Below are 12,376 nucleotides of genomic sequence, written 5' to 3'. Positions count from 1 at the left end.
ACAGGTTCTGCCACCTTGGGCCGCTCACCTTGCCTCCGTGGGCCTCGGTTTCTGCATCTGTCAAATCGCTGTGCGCTTTCCCCTTCCCCCCCGAGGGTCCTGTGGGGATGGTCCCACTCCAAGGGTCCTGAAAACACTGGTTAGCACGCCCTGTGCTGGGAGACGACAGGCTCTTGAACCCTCTTCTCGCCTGTCCCCTGCTTTGCGCTGGAGGGAGACGAAAGAGCCGGGCAGAGGGAACAGGAGGAGAAACTGCCGACAATCCCTCATTTCCAATGCACTTTACACACATTTCCCCATTAATCCTCTGAACTCTCAAGTGTAGCCGGGACTGAGCTGAGGGCTGGCGATGGCGGCTGTGAGTGAAGGAGACCCCGCGGTTGGAACAGGAGGGTGAACCCGGCCGCCCCGCCTGTGTGGACCGTCCCGCCGCTGCCCGCATCCCGCGCGCCCGGAGCCCAGCGCAGCACAGAGGAGCCGCCAGGGCCCTGCACGCCGCGGACCCGCCCCTGGGCCTCAGGGTCCCGACCTCGCAGCCGGGCTCTCCCGTCCTCGCCCCGTCCCCAGGGCCACGCGTTTCCCGGGCCGCCCGCACCTTGCGGCAAAAGTCGGTCTCGCCCTCGGCGACCGCGCGGGGGAGGAGCGGGAGGAGGGAAGGGAGGACTCGGCCCTTCAGGGGACCGCTGGCCGCTGCCGCCCGCGTGGAGCCCCGTGGAGCCCGGGCCGAGCCCGGGAGCTGGAGGAGGACAAGCTGCTGGGGCCCGGCCCAGCGCGGAGGGGCGGGCGGAGGGCCCGGGGCGACTCACGGGATACGGCGGGTCTCGGCTCCTCGTCGCAGGTCGAGGCCCGGCGGCTGCCTGACTCCTGGGCGGCTCTTCCCGGCCGGGGCGCTGAGGCCCTGGGAGCGCCTCGTGCGGGGCTGCGGGGCGCGCCGGGCACGGAGGGGGCGTCTGCTGGTCCCTGTGGGACCCGCGGGGGCCCCGCGCAGTCCTCCCGCCAGCGCGGCTCTGACACCGCCACACGCCCGAGAGTCTGCGCCGCAAAGCTCCAGGGATGGATCCCAGCGCTGTTCACCTCTGCTTAGTTCCCTCCTCAGAGACACAGAAATATCAGGAAAAGGGATTTGATCGGCCACAGATTCCTCCTGTGAATCCTCAGCTTTTTACTCCGGATTCTGTGTTGCGTCATTGCTAGGACAGCGTCGTGGTAGAACCAGGAGGTATTGGGATTGACTCCCGCGGTGAAGACATGGAAGCCAGTGATGATGAGTTTGAAGATGAAACTACACCTGCTTAGAGAATTGCAGTTACTGAAAGCGATGTGAACTCTCGGCCTACAACAGAATTTCATGAGCCAGAGAAAATGGGCTCTGCAGAATTTGATTCTGTGTTTTAACAGCGTGGAGAGGCTGGATACATGTATTTATGCCATTAAGCGATCAGAAAAGTCACTGGCCGGCTCCGTTGATGAGCAGAACCCTTTGAGAGAAGTGTATCCTCAGGCAGTGCTCGGACAGCATTCGCGTACTTTGACACTTGTCTGCTTGGGCAGATGCTCATATGCTTACACAGAATGGATACCGTGATGGTAGAAGGTTTGTTGATGCTGTAAGTGAAAATTACCGAATCACGAGTTACTTTAAAGAAGCAGAGTTGAAGGATCTCCTTCTGCAAGTTGGCCGGGGCTCGAGGTATATTCATTCAATGTCTTTGATTCACATGGATAAGGAACCTTGTAATATATCCATGTCTCAAACCTCAATCCCCAGTGCTGCCTCTGAAGAAGGAGATGAAGATGACTGGGCATCCAACAAAGTTACCTGTAAAATTCGTGATTGTGGGTATGTAACAAGGATCTCTAACCCACAAGTTGAAGAGACTGATAGTCTTTTTTTTTTTTTTTTTTTTGCAAGTGAAGTTTTACAGGAGAATTATACCATCTACCAAAAGCAGATATCTTGCACTTCCCCTCACAGTGGTCTGTGCTGCTGGTCTGTGCTCTTCCCAGGAATGGAGACCAATGGCATGGAATTAGAGAGAATAGATTACCTCAGATACCACAAGTGCTTTCCCAAGAATTTTCAGAGTTGCTAAAAGTTATGATTCATTCATATCCAGAGAGAAGACCCTCAGCAATGGCCCTCTAAAGCATTCACTGCTGCTGTCTGCTTCTAGGAAGAGTAGAGAACCACTGTGTATAGGATTGAATGTTGAAACGTTCAAAAATACACTTTTACAAAAAGAACTCACGAGAGCATAGATGGTAAAGGCTGCAGCTGAGGAAGGAGCACTCTTCACTGATCAGAGGCCACTAGGTCCACCACGCAGAGGAACACAACATCTTGGCTTATTAGAAAGAAAATGAAGTGCTCTGTCAGCCTTCTAGTAAACTACTCATTTCCCACCTACTCATCCCGCAAAAAACACTATGAAAAAAGCAAGCTAGGTCGAAATCACTGCTAGAATCCAATTTGCAATTACTCTCTCTATTGGTGTCAGTGGTTTTACTGATTAGGACTTTTATTTGTGAATTACAATTGAAAACTGTATTTTGACCATAGCTTTTTCAGGCTTTTATATAGTCTTACCAGTCTGTCTTCTGTAAAATGTCAGTGACTGGTGGATGTTAACGCAGTCTTTCCAAAATTAACCGCTGTGGTGGTGTGTTGCTCTCAGTGTGCTGTTGTACTGTAATGAAGGTATCTGTTCCCATGGTGACCTGAAGAAAGGATTCAAGGGCTTGATGACAAACATATTCTCTCAATAAGGCAAATGCTAAAACCACTCATTACTACTCAGCCTTCAATGCACCTGTGTATGAAATTTCTCTCTCTCTCTCTCTCTATATATATATATGTATGTTTTAAGTGAATTATACTTGTATATCCAACTGGGAGCACTTTGTAGCCTTAGCATGAGACATGGGATGATAATTCTGTGGAAGTATTGCCTTATAAATTTGCTATTTCAGTTTTGTCTCTGCTGTAAACTTTTAGCATTAAACAATTACTGTTGTTAATAGGCTTTCTTTTTGAAACAAATATGTAAAGTGTACAGCTGGTCTTGATGAAAAGCAGCTATTGGCCTTTTTTTTTCTTTGAACTTTAAAGCTTTGGAATTTTGTATTAATCCAGTATAATAATTAGTGAGTTTTGTAATTTTGTTCTGGTAGTGAACTTCCCTGACTCTTAAAAAAATACCTCCTTCCCAATTTTGTATTTGATCATATTGTTAGTCTGTTGTTCAATGTTTTGTCTGGTTTCTCTCAAGTGTATGTGTATATAAACTTATCTTGGTGATCCTCTACACAGCTGTTTGTAATGCCAGAATTACTTCTGACATTCCAAGTTTTTTACAAAATAGATTTTTTTCTGTGATTAGCCATTTGACTACTAATACTGGCTAATGTATTTTGCAAAAAAAAAAAAAAAAAAAAAAAAGAATCTGTCCATTTCTTTCTCACTGATTTTGTTGTAAAATATGTTTGTATTTGTCTTTGACTTGTGTTTCATTAATATTGACTGGCAATATTAAAAGTCACCCTGAGTTTAACTTAATTGTCTAGAAAAAAAAAAGAAAAAGGGTTTATGGGTTGGACTACCAGGCAGAAGGCCTGGTGTGAGCACAGGTGTGGGTTTAGGGAAAAGCACAGCCATGCTGAGGAGGAGAGAGAAGGTGATGACCAAACACAGGAAAATCCAAAAACCCAGAAAGTCAAGGAGCCAAATGAAAGCCTTTTATCCTGCATCAACCATTTAACCTCATAAACACTGCAAGTGAACATGGTCTTTTAGAGATATTGATAGTTCTTATTTTCTTGTAATCCTGTAAAGGAAATGGATTTTTGACATCAGACTGTCCCCAGGAAATTTTTTCACCAGCCTGTCCGCAGGAATTAATAACAATTAAAATTATAATTTTAATAAATTAAAATTTATCCAAAATTAGATTATTATTTTTAGGAAGGCATCCTTCTGGATTAGGCTGCTAGGAAATTGAGTTAGTTGCTGTCAGTCATTCACACCCTGCACAGACATTAATTTACCAGAGCCTTGGTATGGAATGGGAGGAGCTTATTATAAGCAGGACTGGCTGGTGGCCAGAGTGTGAAGGGGACAGAAAAAACACAGGGAGCCTAAACCTGGAGACAGCTCCAAACCCAGAAGACACTGTTATTATGCTTATTTTACAGAGGAGGAAACTAAAGCACAGGCAGGTCAAGACCATGCTGCCCCAGAGTCGAGGAGCCAGGATCTAAACCCAGCCAGCTTGCCTTGCCATCAGAGCTCACACACATACGTTTGTTCTGTAGTTATGCAGGATTGCACTGTGGCTAAGTACACAGACTCTGGGTTCACATCCCAGCTGCTCTGCTATTTCCAGCTGTGTGACCATGGGCAAGTTACTTGCCTGTGCTCAGTGTCTCCTGTAAAGTGAAGACAGCAGTACTTGCCTCATGGAGTCCCTTAAATGAGTTAATAGTGTAACATGTTATGGTGGCATGCACACAGTCACCATCTAGTAAGTATAGTCTATTATGCCTGAACCCCAGATGGGCACATGTCCTTGAAAAGTCTAAAATTCAGAACTCTGAAATCCAGCCTCTGAGATCCTGGAATCCTCCAGCAGCATTCTAACGTCTCCTGGCTGCAGAATTGTATGTTACTTTCTAGGGCTGGGAGGTGTATTTGTATTAATGTAGTGTAATAATACGGGCACCTGTCCACATAGTTCATCCCTATAGTAGGCAAATAAGGTGATGTCAAATCCTTGGCTGGGGCCCAGTCCTGGTAACCTTCCCTTCTCTCTTTCCTGCATACTCTGTCATTCAGATTCATACATGTCCCACAGGACTGCTTAGCCCACAGAAAAGGCAGGAGGGTGAGGAGTGAAGGTGGGTGGGTAGGTGTACTTGTCCACTCAATTGTGCTGCCTCTTGCTATGCTGAACTTGTGGGCACAGGGACTGTGTCTGGACCTGAAGGGTTCTTACTCTCCCTTTAAGCCTCAATTTGCAGCAATCCCAGAGCTTTATCCCCCACTGTGAGCCGGTCTGAGTGTTTATGCTGGATGACATGCATACCCTCTGCCAGCAGTGAATAGACTAGGGCCTGATGAAGAAGCCATGGCAGGTGAGAAGAGCTTCAACATGCACTTTATCATGCTGGGTTTTTTTTTCTGCTGGCTCTCTGCACCTTTCTCATGAGCCATGATTGGCCCCAGGTCTATGGCACCTTCTGAAGCTGTGTCATGGTGACTGGGGGCATCATTTGAAGCATGTCACTGCTACCCCAAGGTAGGTTGTGCTGGGGCTGGGTGGAGTTATGAGGTCTGGAGACTGTGCCTCTATTTCATGCATGGACTCTCCATCCATCAATCATCGCCTCATTCTTTGACTTCCTGTTTACTTCTTTCTGCTTCCCTGAGGATCCACACATCCATTCATCTTTCTATATCTATATTTTCATCTACTAATTCATTCATCTATCCACCCATCAGTTAGCATAAGGGTTGGTGAGAAGCCCCCAGGATCTGGAGCCATGAACTAGACACAATGGAGGTGACACAAAGAAACACAACATACCATCCATGTGTTTAAACCAAAAGTCAAGGAGCACTATCCACTTTACAGTCACTCCTGCATTCAGAGTACAGTTCTGCCCTTATCCCTAGGTTTTTGATGCCTTCTGTAGTTCCATTTTATAGCAGAAGAGGCTAAGGCTGAGAAAGTGAGGTTCTGTAGTTGAGTGGCAGAGTTTGGATTGGAGCTCCAATGTGCAAATGTAGGCATCATTCTCTTTGAGTTCTCCACCTCAGGGTCCCAGAGCTGTTTAGTTTTCTGGGGTGGGTCAGGTCTAATGTTGATAGGACGCATTGAATAGTGCTCTGTCTTTTGGAGTCTTAATGGATTCCTAGCCCAAGGAATGATTTAATGATGGGAAAAGCATTGGTTTGAGAATCTTGTGTTCTAGTCCCAGTTCTGCCTCAAACTTTGTGTATTATCTTTTCTTTCTGAGCCTCAGCTTTTTCATCTGCAAAATGGGACTCAAGCCCCTATTTTGCACGGCCTCAGGGTATGAAGATCAGAGAAGAGATGGGATATAGGAACATTTTGTGAACTCTAGAGTGTTGTGAGTGAAAGGCTGCCAGGGACTGATAACCCTGAAGAAAAGACATGTCAGCTCTCAAATCAATTTTCTTACTTTCAAACTTTAGACACAAAAATATTTTTTTCTTGAAGTACATGCTTAAGAAGCTCTTGTTGGTCTGTTGGTCCCACTTCCATGGCATCTCATAAGATAAAACCCACTGGCTCAGAATTCCAGACAGCCACTAGCAACAGAGTAGCACCTACCTGAGATGGGTGAGACTCCTTGACAGGAGAGGTGAGTCACCATTTTTGCTCTTTGGATAATGCAGCCATTGCAGCCTATGGGCTTTGAAGAGTCCAAAGGATCCAAATGAGGAAGAAACCCCACAGCATAGCACAGCTGCTTTACCAACATGTGGCCAACTTCTTTAAATGGGACCCCAATTCATTCTGCTCACTGGGTGATTCCTCCCAGCAGAGGCCTCCAGGCACCCCCACCCATATTCTATGGACAGAATTCTGATTTCTGTCTGGGATGGAGTGTGCAGGGAGGGGGGCCAGGCTGCCACCTTTGCAATTTGGGTGACTCAGTCGTTCCAGCCTGCAGGCTTTGGAGAGTCCAAGCTGACCAGGGTAGAGGTGGTTCCCCACCATGGCATGGCAGTTTTGTGGAGGCATAGGTTGACTTTTTCTTTAAATGGGACCCCAATTAATTCCTTCTTACTGGGTGTGTCCTCCCAGCCAGAGATTCCTACCACCCCTGTTTATGTTCTAAGTCCATCAGAGTTCTAATTTCTTTCTGAGATGGAATGCCCAGGAGGGTGTGGTGGGTCATCACTTTTGCTGTTTGTGCATCTCAGCTAATGAAGACTGTGGGCCTTGGAGAGCCCAAACCAATTAGGGGATGAAGGGATCCCCAACACAGTGTTTCAGAATTTTCTCCTTAGATCAGCTAAAACTGGGTTCTTGTCACATGACCAGGAAAGATTAGGCTCACAGACACACTGATGGATAAGCAGCAGAATTTATTGGGTGAAAAGGAAAAACAACTCTCAGCAAAGCAAGAGGGAATCTTGAACACCAGACAACCACACAGGAACTGAAGATGCCAGGCTCCTCCCTTCTGCACAAAGTGTAAATGTTCCAGTGGCTCCACCCCACTCTTCCAGTGTGCAGGTGGGTCCCTAGTCCATTGCAGGCATACACATACAATGCCCTGGGCAGGTTCCCTCATCTGCCTCCTGCATCTATCATTTTGCACCTAAAGAAGTACATCTAACTGCCGTTAGAATAAAGATAAGGATGAAGACCAATCTTAACTGCTTCCTGCTGACAGAGGGTACTGTTTTCAGAAAACAGCAGTCTGATCTCCCTCAGGGGCCTATGAAAGGGTTCCTGGCAAAAAAGGTTATGGTTTGAGGCTCCAGTCTGGTTGCGTGATGGTTTGGAGTTTGATGGCCTGAAGGTGAAAAGAAAAACCAGGTTACTAGAAAACATGTATTAAAACAAAACAGCGGTGGGGGTAAGGACAGCTTAAAAATCCCAAAGCGTTTTACCAGTTTGCACAGGGAGACGGAGGCCACAAGCCCAGCTGGCAAAAAGACTTTCATGCTTTTGCCAGCATGTCAGTCTTCTGGTAAACCCTTTTGTGAGCCCAGTCCTAAGCCAACCAGTTTAAGGTTTTCAAAATTAACTTTTCCCAGTTTGGAGGATGCATCTGAAGTGAGTGTCCCATATTACAGACACAATTACCTGTCAGTGAAGAGAGGACAGAGGAGGAAAAAGGAAAAAAAGAAGGCATTTTTTTCTCAGGGAGTCCCAGGGATTCAGAATGCAATCAAAATAGGTTCAGACTGAAGATGAATGGCTACTCATCTAGAAAGAGGGGAGCAGGCATCCCTGGTTCTCTTCTCTTCCCAGAAAATACTCGGGGTATGTGAGGGAGAGAAGGAAGAGGATCTTCTTTACCTTTTCCATCCTTGTATCCCTGAGTCTTGGTGACTGCAACAGGGTGCTGCCCATGGGTGTCAATGTGGCTTTTACCCATGTTAACAGGGAGGCCTAGGGGGTGGGATATCTGCTCTTACCCACGTACACCCTATATGCCCTGCTGTCAGGAGTATGGAGTTCCCTAAACCTCATTTATGTCATGGGTACGAGAGATGACCTTTATCTATGAAACTGGAGGCTTGTCTTAATCAGCAGGAATTAGTCATGCTCACCTACACTGTGCCTTCTAAGCTCCATTATCATCTGCCTCCAAATCCCTCAGATCCAGTTTCCTTTCCAAGGGCATCGACCCAAAGATTGGAATTGAGATTGGGACAAAAATGTGTCTCCAAGTGGTTGCATAGACTCTTTGTCATAAGCAAAATGCTAAGGTGAAACTGTGGAATTGAGTCCTTCTTTAAGAAGGGAGAGAAAAGGATGTCTTATGAGATACCCAGATAACTAGTGGCTATAGTTATGCTTGCTAAGATTTGGGTGGGCACCCTATTTATTCCCATCACCTGACAGGATTTGCATAATAATTGCCCAGAACTAGAATGTTGATTCAGGTTTTTACATTACCCATCCCCTTTGTTCCTTCTGAGCTGTAGCCAGAGATTGATGGTTGGTTTATAGGAATAAGCAGGGTTAATCTAAAATGTAGGCAAAAACTTAAAGGCTAGAATTTAATGATGATAAGTATTGAAACTGAATTTCTCTCTCTCTTGGGAGGCCAAGGTGGGCAGATCACGAGGTCAGGAGATCCAGACCATCCTGGCTAACATGGTGAAACCCCATCTCTACTAAAAATACAAAAAATTAGCCGGGTGTGGTGGTGGGCAGCTGTAGTCCCAGCTACTTGGGAGGCTGAGGCAGGAGAATGGCATGAACCTGGGAGGCAGAGCTTGCAGTGAGCCAAGATCATGCCACTGCACTCCAGCCTGGGTGACAGAGTGAGACTCTGTCTCAAAAAAAAAAAAAATTTTTTTTTCTCTTTCAGTTGTATTAAAAAACAAAGCAGGAGCCAGGTGCAGTGGCTCACACCTGTAATCCCAGCACTTTGGGAGGTTGAGGTGGGTGGATCATGAGGTCAGGAGTTTGAGACCAGCCTGACCAACATGGTGAAACCCCATCTCTATTAAAAAAAACAAATAGAAAAACTAGCCAGACATGGTGGTGCATGCCTGTAATCCCAGCTACTTGGGAGGCTGAGGCAGGAGAATCACTTGAACCCGGCAGGCAGAGGTTGTAATGAGCCAAGATCGTGCCACTGCACTCCAGCCTGGGTGACAGAGTGAGACTCCATCTAAACAAAACCATGACAGGACTGTGTTGTTTGCAAAATAGACTTCAGTCTTATACTTGGCCTGATTATTTGCATAAAGTACAGCAAGAATAATTATTTCTATATGGGCCTTTTAGACTGGCTTTGATGGAACTCTGTACACAAAGAATCTCAGATAGAACTTTCCAAAGCTAAGTCCAACCATGGGTTTACATTCTCAAATACCTGTGAGTTGGTAAACTCCTCTCTTCTTGAGGTCCCAAGAGCACGTGATTCCTGGGCCTGTTGGAAAGTGACATTCTTTACTCACTGCTGGTTAGGAACCTTGTTTGGGGACTGTGTAACAAGGTATAAGGCCAGTTTTTCCAAGAGGCTTTTATCAGCTCTGCAAGTCAAGCTTAACTCCTTAAAGGGAAATGTACCCTTCCAGTCAAAGCCTTGGTGAAACAACAAGTTTTTCCAGTTGCATCCTGTTGCAAAAGAAAAATGAATTCTTATTGCACTGATGCAAACAACTATATTGTCATAAGTTAAGAATACTCACAGCTAGTTTTGAAATTCTAGAGAAGCCAGGCAGAGAGAGAGAGAGACCAAATGTGCTCCAAATTTTGTTCACAGGAGTATACCTTACCCAATTATTAAAGGTTATAAATAGCTCAAAATAAGTTTCCTTGACTCTGAAAAACAAAACAAGAATCAGCAATGGTCCAAGCATAAGTAAAAAAAAATTATTTCAGTTTTCTATTAGTTCAGTCCATTTAGTTAACCCTTGTTCTGCTTGATATTTGTGAACATTTTAGCTCTTCATGAGTCTTGTATGTTTTACTTTATTTCAATGTCATGATCTCCAAAGTTATTTGGAAAACTGCATTTGAGAGCACCTGTCACAGTTCTGTAGCTTCTTATAAACTATCTCTTGAAAAGGATCTAAACAAGACAATTGTCTTTGAATAACAAAATGTCCAGGGTAGTTATAGTCAGAAACACAGTTGACAAAGAAGTTTGATAATCTCTGTGGTTTACAATAACTTAACATAAAAACCTTAATTCTGATAGCATATACTCAGACATTAGAATATTAGAAATCTCATACAATTTTGGAACATATATTAGTATCATTTATCAAAATATAACCTATAGAATATTTATCAAAATATAACCTATATAACCTAAAGAAGATTGGCAATCCCATGTAACTAAATATGTCAAATAATCCAGTTTACCTCTCTTTTGGATACTCCAGGGGCCCTCTGTAGCATTCAAAAGTCAGGCACGAGGAAAGACAATTTTGAAACTGAAGTTTGATTTTGGGAAGAAATGTTAGAGGTTTAAAACACTTGATGTTATGAAATAGAATTCCAGATTACCATGTTATTTATTTTGCCACAATTGTTTCAAAAAATTTACAAAAGTAAAACCCGTTTATAACACTTTACAAATTTTGCTAAAGAGCAGATTAGTGCCTCAAGAGCACCTTGTTGTGCTATTATTTAAATGGTTAATTTACCAAAAAAACATATAATACCTTTTGTAATTTAATGTTCATGGACAAAATTTCTTTGGCAAGATGAATTTTATAGAAACTTTTTATAACTTGTTTAAACTTTTAGCTTTATCTAATTCAGAACAATCCTTTAACCCTGAACAAAAATGTATATTTTGACATCTGCTTTTTACCAATAATTGCTAAGTCTGTTTTTATTTCTCAATGATTAAAGTCATGTGAACTTCAATGTACCACAGCTTTTACCTTCCCTTCAAAAAATATTTGATTCAAAAACTCATTTTCCTCTAGGTCAATTAGAGCTTTATAAAAATAGACATTACATAGATACAGCACATATATAAATACATAGGCAAAAAAGAATCCAGTAGCTATGTTTTGTTTCCCAATCTCCTAATTAGATTATTGGCCTCTCATGCACGTATTAAGAGTGGAAAAACAAAATGGAGAAAAAGAATTCAGTCGACTGAGAATCCTTTTTTTCAGCAAAACAAGGTCCAATAAAAAAAAATAAGGCCTTTAAATATACCTATAACTTGGGCCAGGCATGGTGGCTCATGCCTGTAATCCCAGCACTTTGGGAGGCTGAGGCAGGTGGAACAAGAGGTCAAGGGATTGAGACCATCCTGGCCAACATGGTGAAACTTTGTCTCTACTAAAAACAAAAATTAGCTGGGCATGGTAGTGTGCACCTGTAGTACCGGCTACTTGGGAGGGTGAGGCAGGAGAATCACCTGGACCCAGGAAGCGGAGGTTGCAATGAGCTGAGATCACACCACTGCACTCCAGCTTGGCTACAGAGTGAGACTCAGTCTCAAAAAAAAAAAAAGTATATATATATGTATGTGTATGTGTGTGTGTGTGTGTGTGTGTGTGTGTAAAATCTGGGTATGCACTTTTAATTAAGCTGAATGTACTTTAAGAAAATTCTTTTAAATTCCCCATTACCTGCTTTAGCTGTGCCAAGCAGCCAATATTTCTGGTTTTCAGACTTTCCTAAAAGTAACTACAGGTGAAACCAACAAGCACCAATTAAGGTTATGATTTAACTGTGAGTTTCAAAGGGGTAAGCAGTTCTTACAAAATCTATTTTACTATTATTTTTTTGAGATGGAGTCTTGCTCTGTTGCCCAGGCTACAGTGCAGCGATCTTGGCTCACTGCAACCTCTGCCTCCTGAGTTCAAGCAATTCTCCTGCCTCAGCCTCCGAGTAACTGGGATTACAGATGCCCACCACCGCACCCGGCTAATTTTTGTATTTTTAGTAGAGATGGGGTTTCACCATCTTGGCCAGGCTGGTCTCGAACTCCTGACCTCATGTTCTAACTGCTTCCGCCTCCCAAAGTGCTAGAATTACAGACGTGAGCCATTGCACCTGGCCACAAAATCTAAAACCTTTAAAGGCAACTTAGAAAAAGGAAGGTTTAAGATAAAACTCAAGAGTTGTTCATGAAGGGAAGATAATCACCAAATGGTGAAAGTCACACAGATATCGACCCAAAAGTACTC

The 12,376-nt window shown here is 44.2% G+C and overlaps 1 long non-coding RNA gene and 1 pseudogene across 1 annotated transcript; one reads left to right on the top strand and one right to left on the bottom strand.

Annotated features, from left to right (window-relative positions):
- The first annotated feature begins 814 nt into the window (after window positions 1-814).
- On the top strand, window positions 815-3,375 carry LOC100610864 (wee1-like protein kinase; annotated as a pseudogene).
- Window positions 3,376-7,094: 3,719 nt separating this feature from the next.
- On the bottom strand, window positions 7,095-10,657 carry LOC134809770 (uncharacterized). Its single transcript, XR_010156236.1, has 2 exons — window positions 9,589-10,657; window positions 7,095-7,548 (listed from the first exon to the last, which is right to left on the bottom strand). It is a non-coding gene; the product is annotated as an uncharacterized LOC134809770 (long non-coding RNA).
- Window positions 10,658-12,376: the final 1,719 nt, after the last annotated feature.

Source organism: Pan troglodytes, chromosome 3 (assembly GCF_028858775.2).
Source record: "Pan troglodytes isolate AG18354 chromosome 3, NHGRI_mPanTro3-v2.0_pri, whole genome shotgun sequence".
NCBI classification, from domain to species: Eukaryota; Metazoa; Chordata; class Mammalia; order Primates; family Hominidae; genus Pan; species Pan troglodytes.
Note: the sequence above shows the minus strand (reverse complement) of the source record. Positions and strands in the feature narration are given on the sequence as shown.